This window comes from Rattus norvegicus, chromosome 9, assembly GCF_036323735.1.
Source record: "Rattus norvegicus strain BN/NHsdMcwi chromosome 9, GRCr8, whole genome shotgun sequence".
NCBI classification, from domain to species: Eukaryota; Metazoa; Chordata; class Mammalia; order Rodentia; family Muridae; genus Rattus; species Rattus norvegicus.
This window is the reverse complement of record NC_086027.1, coordinates 66,568,045-66,578,456: the sequence shown is the minus strand read 5'-3', so window position 1 is coordinate 66,578,456 and position 10,412 is coordinate 66,568,045. Positions and strand designations below refer to the sequence as shown.

Here is a 10,412-nt window from a genome sequence, read left to right as displayed (position 1 = left end):
CATTTCTGTTGTTTTAGGGTGCCTGGCTTTTTAAATCTTTGTTCTTATAAGCCCTGTCAATCAACAAAGTGTTTAGAAAACACCAAAACCTTAGGGTGGGCATCACAATTCCCACTGAGCATAGATGATTTAAAAGTGAGTCTGAATTAATCTAATTTTGAAATGATGTGGTGACCTGAGCTTTCCAAAGAGGTTACTTTATGCAAATACAGAAGGAGAATTGCCTTTTGACCACAAACCTCACTGTGATCTGTCCAATCATCTCCCCCATAAATCGCACCTTTGAATTCATTGATCATGTGGGGGAGTAGCTAGGGGGTGTTTTGTTTGCATCTTTGTTCCTTGTCTCCTCTGTGTAACCTCAGCTTTGGCCCATCCCATCATGCACTTCCTGTGTGTTAGATTTATTTTTTCATTTTAAATTATGTATAAGAGTTCATTGTGTAGGTGTTTTGTAGGTTTGTGTATGTAGGTGTGTGTGTAGGTGTGTGTAAGTGTGTGCTTGTAGGTGTGTGTGTAGGTGTGTGTAAGTGTGTGCTTGTAGGTGTGTGTGTAAGTGTGTACTTGTAGGTGTGTGTAGGTGTGTGTAGGTGTGTGTAAGTGTGTGCTTGTAAGTGTGTGTAGGTGTGTGTGTAGGTGTGTGTAGGTGTGTGTAAGTGTGTGCTTGTATGTGTGTAGATGTGTGTGTAGGTGTGTGTAGATGTTTGTGTAGGTGTGTGTAGATGTTTGTGTGTAGGAGTGTGTATAGATGTGTGTGTGTGTAGGAGTGTGTGTATAGATGTGTGTGTAGGAGTGTGCATGTAGGTGTGTGTGTGTGTGTGTGTGTGTGTATGTGATTTTCTTCACTTCAATGCAGATGTTCAAGAAGGCTAAGGGTGTCAATACCCTGGATTTGGAGTTAAAGACAGTTGTGAGCTGCCTGACATGGATACTGGGAACCAAACCCTGGTCCTCTGGAAGAGCAGCAAGCTCTCTTAAATACCAAGCTATCTCTCCAGCACCTCCTTTAAAATTTATGTATGTGATTGCTTATAGACCAGAAGCCGGGGTCTTAGTTCTCTTTCCCATCTTGCAAGATGGCAGGTTTAAAAACGGAAAAACCTGATACACAGTAAAAGAAACCTGTAGCCAAGAAGGGTGGCAGTGCTGCTGCTGCCGCTAGTACCCCAGCTGCTGGCACAGCCAAAAAAGAGTGACCCTGAGATTAAAAGGCCCAAGGAAAGGAAGCCCCATTTGCAGCCCAAACCCTGTCCTGGTTAGAGGAATTGGTGGGTACTCCCGATCTGCTAGGTATTCCAGAAAGGCCTTGTACAAAATGAAATACTCAACTGCCAAGTCCAAGGCTGAAAAGGAGAGAAAAGAGAAAGTCCTTGCTACTGTCACAAAAAAACAGTTGGTGGAAACAAGAATGGTGGCACATGGGTAGCGAAGCTTCGAAAAATGCCTTGGTATTATCCTACCAAAGACGTGCTGCGGGAGCTGCTAAGCCCTGGCCAAAAGCCCTTGAGTCAGCACGTGAGAAGGCTACGTGCTAGCGCCACCCCAGGACTGTCCAGATCATCCTCCCTGGGAGCACATTGTTTTTTTCTGAAGCAGTTGGACAGCAGCTTGCTACTTGAGACTGGACCTCTTGCCCTCAACGGAGTTCCTCTGCTTAGAACACACCAGAAGTTTGCCATCACCACTTCTACAAAAGTTGTTATCAGCAACGTTAAAATCCCCAAACACCTGAACGATGCTTACTTCGAGAAGAAGCTGCGAAAGCCCAGGCATCAGATCTGAGATTTGATTATGAGTAGCGCAGGGCTGATCAGAAAACTCAAGACTCGCAGTTTTTGCCAAAGATCAAAGCTGTTCCTCAGCTCCAGGGCGACCTGCCGTCTCAGTTCTCCCTGGCTAATGGGATGCAACCTCACAGACTGGTGTTCTAATTGCTAACAACCCAATTAAACAACTTCATACTTTAAAAAAAAGTATGCATCTAATGTGCACGAGTGTTTTGTCTGCATGTATGTCTGTGCATCATCTGTGTGGCCGGTGTGAAGTCCAGAAGAGGTTGTCAGATCCTTGAGAGCCAGAGTTACAGAAGGTTGGGAGCCGCCATGTAAGTGCTGGGAATCAAACCTGGGTCCTCTGGAAAAGCAATCGAAGCTCTTATCTGCTGAGTCAGCTCTCCAGCTCCACTTGCTGCATTTTAAACTTCAAATAAATAATGTCATATTGAGCTTTGGGAACAACATCCTTGCTTGAGTCTCTTGCCTTTAAAAATCCCTCTCTTTCTGCACTCCCTTGCCTACTGTTGGAGAAGCCCACCATATAAATACCAACTCACCCTTCCATGTCAGCCTTCAACTCCTCCAGTCAGTCTTTTCCCACACACCCAATGCTTGTGAGGTGTGGTGTGTGTGTGTGTGTGTGTGTGTGTGTGTGTGTGTGTGGTGTGTATGTGTGGTGTGTGTGTATGTGGTATATGTGTGTGTGGTATATGTGTGAGTGGTGTGTGTGTGTGTGTGTGTGTGTGTGTGGTATGTGGTATGGTATGTATGTGTGTGTGCATGGTGTGTGTATGTGTGTGGTGTATGTGTGGTGTGTGTGTGGTGTGGTGTGTATGTGTGTATGTGGTTTGTGTGTGTGTGGTGTGTGTGTGGTGTGTATGTGTGTGTGTGTGTGTGGTATGTGGTGTGGTATGTATGTGTGTGTGTACATGGTGTGTGGATATATGTGGTGTATGTGTGGTGTGCATGGTATGTGTATGCGTGTGTTATATGTGTGGTGTGTATGTATGTGGTATATATGTGTGATGTGTATATGTATGGTGGGTAGTGTGTATATGTGTGGTGTGTTTGTGGTATGTATGGGGGTGTAGTCTCAGTGTGTGTGCACATATATGTAAATACACATACGTAAGTGTAACTGTACTTAACAGTTAACGTGTTGTGTGGTAGATTTCAAATATGATTTCACTTGCTTGCATGTGTTGTCTTCTTGATGGAGTATAAATTCTTGAGGTCTGGAAATGCAACATTCATGCTTATATACAGTGTCCCACCCAGTCTTTCACGTAGCACTAGAGAACTAGAATTAAAGTCATAAAACACAGTTAAGTCCAGGTGTCACCACAGCTATCTGTGTGGCTGTGGCAGATGCCAAGCATGGATCCTGTCCTCCATTTTCTCTGCTAAAACAAATCACAGTTTTGTTCAGGTCTGGGTCAGACATTCTTCTAACTGAGGAAAAGCAGAGCCCGGCGGCAACCCAGGGATGGGCATTACAGCCTAGTTCTAGATGGTGGGACGTCCAAGAAAATCTGTGCATGATCTAGAAGAGGTGGTAAGAGGAAGGAGTGAGACGCTCTCACGGTGCACGTTCATGTGGCAGCCTTCGCTCACCCCGAGAGGGTTCGGTGTGATTGCTCACTGTGTCCTTGAGTCTGAACTTGGAACATGGGGGATTGCAGGGACATTAAGCCAATCAGCAATGGCTACTCACCCAGATGTTGTTACATGAGGAAAACAGGGCCTTGTTGCTGCTTCATAAGTGGAGCATGCGAGTTCTAAGAGCCAAATCCACTTTTGTCTTCTATGCTGATACCAAACAATTGAAGTCACTTAACTCGTTCGAACTGCACTTACTGGACATAAAGGAATGCAGCTGATAATCTTGTCGCCGGCAACTATTCGGTTCAAATTTAAAAGTATATATAAACCTTAAGCAGTATATACATTTAACGGCAAGAGACTGCATTTACTGAGTATCCCTATGTGTTGGCTAAAAGCTTTTCTTTTTCTTATTTAATACCCATAATGTCTATACAATGTTATATGAAAAACATTTTTACCCAATGCACACAAAAATGTTTCCCTTACAAAAAAAGTTTTAGCTTTTTGCATTTTTATTTGTGATCCATTTCCAGATATATTTACATGCGAGGCTGCTGATCTTTCAAGAGTTCACTTTTTTTTTTAATACTGATATCAAATTGTTTTTATGCCTTGGGAGTTTCCTGGGGTATTTATTGTTTTTGAGCAGTCATTTTGTCTGTCTTTACCATGGGTCTTGCTTATCCCAACTTTATAGTGAGCTATGAAGCCAGAAGTAAGTTCTTTATCTGTGTTCTTTTCCTAACCTTCCTGGCCAGTAACCCCCAGAATGGAGAGCCCAGTGCAGCATGGGTTTTCTTCTGGTGTTGGTCTTCTGGTTGGCTAATGTGGAGGCTGAAGGCATTGATTTGAAACTGTCTTTGTTTTCCTTAAGATTGATTATTTAGCACTGTGTGTGTGTGTGTGTGTGTGTGTGTGTGTGTGTGTGCTTGAATATATCATTGCTTGAATACTACCTCCCAAATTTTAATATGCCGTCTTTCCATTTTTATTCCATTCTGAGTTCATTTTTGATTGCTTCTTGGTCCCGTGAGCTTTTTGGAAATATGTTACTTAGTGTCTCAATATAAGGAGATTTTCCAGAGTTCTTCCTCTTATTGATCTCAGATATAATTCTAGTATAATCAGAGAATGTGTTTTGTATGGTTCAAATCTTTTAAGATCTACTTAGCCTTTTTATGGCTCAGACTTCCTATGTAAATAAATACTCTGTGTGCACGTTTCAAAAGAATGCGTACTTGATGCTGGTCGTGTGGAGCTCTGTAAATGTCAATTAGGCGATATGTCTTTTTCAAGCCCTTTAAACCCTTCCTGAAATTTTCATTAGTAATTGATACAAAAGTATCAATTACCATTAAAAGACTTTTGTATTTCCCATAGGGGCTGGGGATTTAGCTCAGTGGTAGAGCGCTTACCTAGGAAGCGCAAGGCCCTGGGTTCGGTCCCCAGCTCCGAAAAAAAAAAAAGAACCAAAAAAAAAAAAAAAAAAAAAAAAAAAAAAAAAAAGACTTTTGTATTTCCCATATAACCACAAAGGATCTCCTTCCCTCCACAGTTCTACCCGTTTTTTGCTTTATATATTTGGAAGCTTTGTGATTAAGCACATAAACATTAGGATTATTAGGGCCTCTTGAATTGATTCTTTGGCGTTATGGAATAACCTTCCCTTTCCGCAGCAATAGCTTTGCTCTGAAATCGACGCAATTTGTTGTTAGCTCCATCACTCGTGGGACCACCGTGAGTGCAGGATGCCTCCCACGCTCACACTTTTGACCTACTTATATCTTAATAGAGTATGTCTATCACAGGTGGCAAATATTCGAATCTTGCTTTTTAATCCAGTAGGAACTTCTCTGCCTTTTAACTGATGGCTGACTAGTTATCAATGGTTGCATAGTGAATTACTTTAACTGTGGAGTGCTTACAGCAAACACTTATCACCTCGTAGCTTCTGTGGGTCAGCAATGCAGACACTGCTCTGGCAGTGCCTCTGGCTCAGGGCTCCAATGTGAAGAGAAATTAATAGTTCATCATATGTAAAGAAGAATGACAACCCATCAATTTGTTTTCTATTCTATATACTTTTACTTATTAATTTGGAATTCTATCATCTATTATATGCAATCTTTTTCACAATCCTCACTTCTGACTCATTTCTGACCCCATCCAATCATTTCTGGTTTTGAAAATTATAGGCATCATCTGCCAGAGAGTTGAGTATCTCCTAAATATGTGGAAATCTGCTCTGCAGAACTCAGCCGTCCACTACTGCAACTGAAAAGGCAGATCTCATTCGGGTTCTCTTGGGGAGCTGGGGTGCAACGTGATACCTTAACTCACGCATGTGCTGAGTGTTTGAATTGTGTGAGGTGTTCTGCTCTGTTGGCAGGGAGAAAAATCATGTTCATCATTCAAAGATACCAATTGTCTCAGGAACACCCAGAGTGTAGAACCCGGTGCAGCACTCAGTAGGGACTGATGGCAGCAGTGTGGTCCTTGCCCAGGACCAACCTTTACCATGGATTGGCTCACTCTCCTCCTGTTGGGCCATATTGTGATCTCTTATAAGTCACTATGTTCTTTCATAAATATTCTTTCCTTTTCCTTAAACATCACATCTTGTTACCAATTCTTTTAAAGTATGCATTCCTCGATTTTAAGCACCCACTACCCATTCCTCTTTACCAGCAGGACAAACGGTGTATTGAGAAAGTAAGGGGACCCCATGAATTAAAGGACTAGTGGAGGGACAGGCTGGGAAGCAGACAGCAGTCGATCAAGTATGTAAGAGAGCAAGAACTGATATGTAGCTCCTAACTGGAGCTTGCCTCACCAGGGTCCCAGCCCTGGGATGGGTCAGCGCCAACCACCTTCACCATTTGTCTAGCCAAATCAGGGGCCTACCAGAGGAGGACATCATGTCTTATGGGTGGCCCCACAAAAGTAAGAGAAATGATTCATTAAAAGGACAGGTGCCATCATTTAAAAGAAAATGGCATGGTAGGGACTAGATTCTGGGTCAAACAAAACAAAGCAAAAAAATCCCAAGCAAATGTTTAGATGCAGAGACACAGCATTTAAAACGAATTATATGTAATCCTTTGCAGCTACTCTCGTGTTTCCAATAATGGAAGTCCTGGAAAGAGTTCCACTTTTCATGCTGGTTCAGAAAAAGTTGTTGAGTGAAGTTTTAAAGAGCAAATGGCACAGATGTGTGGGTCAGTGCAAATCTCATCTACCATGCCTGCTTTGCAAGAGTGTGGAACAGTGGCATGACACGGAAACCCAAACGGGATCCCAGAGGAAAGCATCTCCTGTGCGGCTTGCGGTTGCAGTTAAGTTAGCAGAAATTAAATTTTGTAGTAGCTTACCTGAGGCTACAGAGGGATCATTAGGTTTTCAAAGATTCCATAAATTTTCTAAAAGCACGTCGGTTCCATTTGGAAGGTGGGGGGAACCCAGCATGGGAATATTTTGATCACAGCTGCAGAGCGTGAAACCTGATTTAATGCTCAAAGGCCATTGCACTGGTTTATTGGAAGGGACATTTCACTTTGTGTTGGGAAGTTATAGGAGACAGTGAACGGCCTTTGAGGTGGGTCTGTATCGTTGGAGGTCTGCTCTTCTGGCTGACTGGCCTCTACCATATTGTTTGTTCTGTACTAAAGAGTTCTGGAATGAAACCACATGACAGCTGTTTCCCCCTGAATCTTCTCTGGAAATAAGATATATATCTTTTGTGGCTTTCCCAGCAAAGAAAAAAAAAGCGTTTGAAATAAATAAATACCCCATCTGTTGCCGTCCCTCAGTGTTCTCTAATCTTTGCTGATTTCTCTGTGCTGGGCTCTAACACTGTGTGAGCCTTGGTGGCAAGCAGCTGAGGTGTGGTGGAGCACCCTGGCAGCTCTTCTCTGACACAGTCGTCTCTCCAAGTCTTGTTAGTCGAATGTTATGGTAACACATCCTTTCTGTGTACTGCTTTGAGCAAAGTTCTGAAAGCTGCTGTTTAAGGGACATTGCCAGTCCGTACCCTGCATGGATGCTTTCAGGAGGAAGTGACGTTTAGGTTGACTTGTAGGGACAAATAGGGTTTATTGTGGAGAGAGGGGGCATCAAGGGTGGAAAGAAGAGAATGGTAGTTCCAGCTTATGCTGCAGACTGCAGGGTGGTCTCTTAGGCAGTGTCCTAGGACGTCGTGTATGTGTGGGGTGGGGCAGGGCATGAACATGTGGGTGAATCTATGTGAAGGTGTGTGCATGTGTAGGTGTTTGAGTACACACCTGAATGTTTGTGTGTGAGAGAGATAGGGAGACCATGTATTTTAGGGTTGTATCTTGGATGAGGAGCCTAGCAAAGAATGAGGCTAGAGTGACCGACCAATCTTGTCTGGATCCTTGATGGATACGTGTGATGTCAGTTCTTTGGAAACAGAACACTTTCCATTCACAGCCTCTGCTCCCCACTGAACCACAGGTGTGTGACTAGATTCAAATTTGATTTTTTTAATACAATAACCATGTTCAAGATCAGGCCAGATTCCTCATTCACGAAGAACCCAGAAGCTTGAGTCTACACTACTCAAGGTGAGATTTTCCTTCCTGGCAGTGTGCTCCAGAACCCTGTCTCACACCCCTAAATTTTTCCCTTGCTTAACTGACTGCATTATGGAACTAGGATGGGTTGATTCCTACTTATTTTGATTTATTGCATTTTTTAATATTTTACTTGTAGTGAGCGTTCTCTTAATTTACAAAGAATATGTATGGGATGATTAAATCTATCCATCTTGAAATAACAAAGCACACAGTAAATTAGGTTGTCCTTGACTTATACAGCACCCTTGATTAAATTTTGGGCAGGTTAGTGATCCTGAGGAACAGAAAGGGATGGATCTCTGTGCTTGCTGGTAGCACTGTTAGAGATCGCACCCTAAGCAGCTGGATAGAAATCAACATGCAGCTTTCCCCCTGAGGAGAGAGGGCGAAGCTCAGAGAGCCACCCGGATGTCCCAGGGACACCATGGCTCCACTGATGTCCCTGTCTTTGTTTTCTGCCTTGGCTCCTCACATAGTCCTAAGTTATGTGTCTTGCTACTTTTTCCCGGGTACCTTTGTAAAGCCCCTTAAATTCTTGATGGGACAAGGGAGGTTTTAAATTTTCAAAAGAGAAATAGAATATGAAAAAAGCACAAAATGCACTGTGCACTATACATTTAAGAACTGACTGTTTGGGGGCATCGTGGAGATTTTAGCTTACTTTAAAGTTGAAGGGCCTTGAAGACGGAGGCACATTGCCGGGTCCCCAGGATAGCAGTCCTGTGTGTCCATCACACTCTACTGTGTAGAGTATTTCCTTTTAGGATGTGGGGAAATGTGTTCAAGGATCCCAAAGAAGATACTAGATACAAAAAGGGCTCCTCTCCATTGTTCTATAATTCTACAAGGACCCATTCACAGCTCACTTAGCCCTGAGATCTGGGATTAGCCAACACAATGCCACTGTCACCTGCAGGGAGAGTGAGTCTTGCTCACCACAGCAGCCAGGTGATCCCAGGCAGCTGACTAGCTCATCCAGGCGAGCTGCTTCTCTATGAACCATCAGGCTTTGCTTTTACAGTCAGGCAGGGTCAGAGAGAGGACTCTGGGAGATTAAACCTCTTACAGGGCTTCAGAGCAGCCCTGGAACAGCCATTGGGCATGGATGCTCATTTGTGTTGTGAGGTAGGATAGTTCTTAGGGTGATAAGGCAGAAACACAACCATATGAAGTAATGCTGCTGTGAGACTGGCAGGCCTGACCAGTAATAAGGCAATTAGGCAGGGGCTTCCACTTCCTATGGAGTTAGACCAGGGCTTCTAACTAAACCCTCTTTCTTCTCTTTTCTTTTCCTTTTCCTTCCTTTCTTTTCTTTTCTTTTAAGTGAAAATTGTCACTATGAAAGAAAAATATATGGTCATAGATTTTGGGTTGAAAAACACCAATTTTTGGTATACTTTATTTGAGAATAAGTGCTGTTTGTCGGGGACAGTCACGCACATCTATGTATCTAGCAATGCCTTCGAAACCTGTGTGTGTGCTGTGCTGTGGTAAATGTATGTGCACAATATGTGTGTGTATATATAAAGAATATGTGTGTGATGACATACCTGTTGCGATGGTATCTGCCTTGCGTGTGGTGTGTATGCTACACATACATGTAATGTGTGGTATGAAGTGATAGATTACTTGTATGCTTGTGTGTAATATCTGTGTGGTCTATGGTATGCATGTGGATACTTCACTACAATTGATTACTTTAAAGACAGTGATTTCTTTAAAGACCAAGAGCTAGCGTGTTTGTAACCTCTTTTGTTCCCACCTTCCACTGAGGCTATCCAGGTATGTTCTGGTGACTGTGGTGTGCTCTATTTCAATCTGAGAAGGAACTGAGAATGGCTTAAGATACCACCCTTTGGGATGGGGTGGTGTGATCTGCAAGCAGGCGAGGCAGATGGGGGCAGGCTTGCATCTTCTCCTGGTGTCTTAGAAAGAACAAGCCTCACAAGAGAGAAGAGAACTGACCCTGGAGCTGCAGACAGAAGAGGGCCATAAGCTGTAGGAGTGGGGAACAGATCCGCATCATGGTCAGTGGAGAGCGATGCTGGGACCCTTTATTCTGGTCATGAAGTATCTGAAGCTGTTCTGTTTCTATGCTGCCTTTCGTACAGAAGGTCAAGAGGATGGATAAGAGTCATGCATATTGCCAAAGTCAATTTTACAAGAGATACAAAATAAAATAAAACAGATTACAATATCGTGTATACTACAGGTCAGAGAGTGTGTTGTGTCCAAAGTGTGACCTAGGCATGTTGGTAAAATGCAGGTCCTCACTGGGACCCACATTTGGGCTCAGGTCTTATCATCTGTGTTTCTAATGTGTTCTCAGGATAGGGAGAGGCTGATGGACCATGGACCACTTATGTTTGAGTAAAACAATTTTACTATATTAAAAAATAATCAAAACATTCTTTTCATATATTATTTGGCAGCCTCA

General features: G+C 43.1%; 1 pseudogene; it reads left to right on the top strand.

The window, feature by feature from the left end:
• The first annotated feature begins 1,076 nt into the window (after nucleotides 1-1,076).
• On the top strand, nucleotides 1,077-1,931 carry Rpl6-ps7 (ribosomal protein L6, pseudogene 7; annotated as a pseudogene).
• The last annotated feature ends 8,481 nt before the right edge of the window (nucleotides 1,932-10,412 follow it).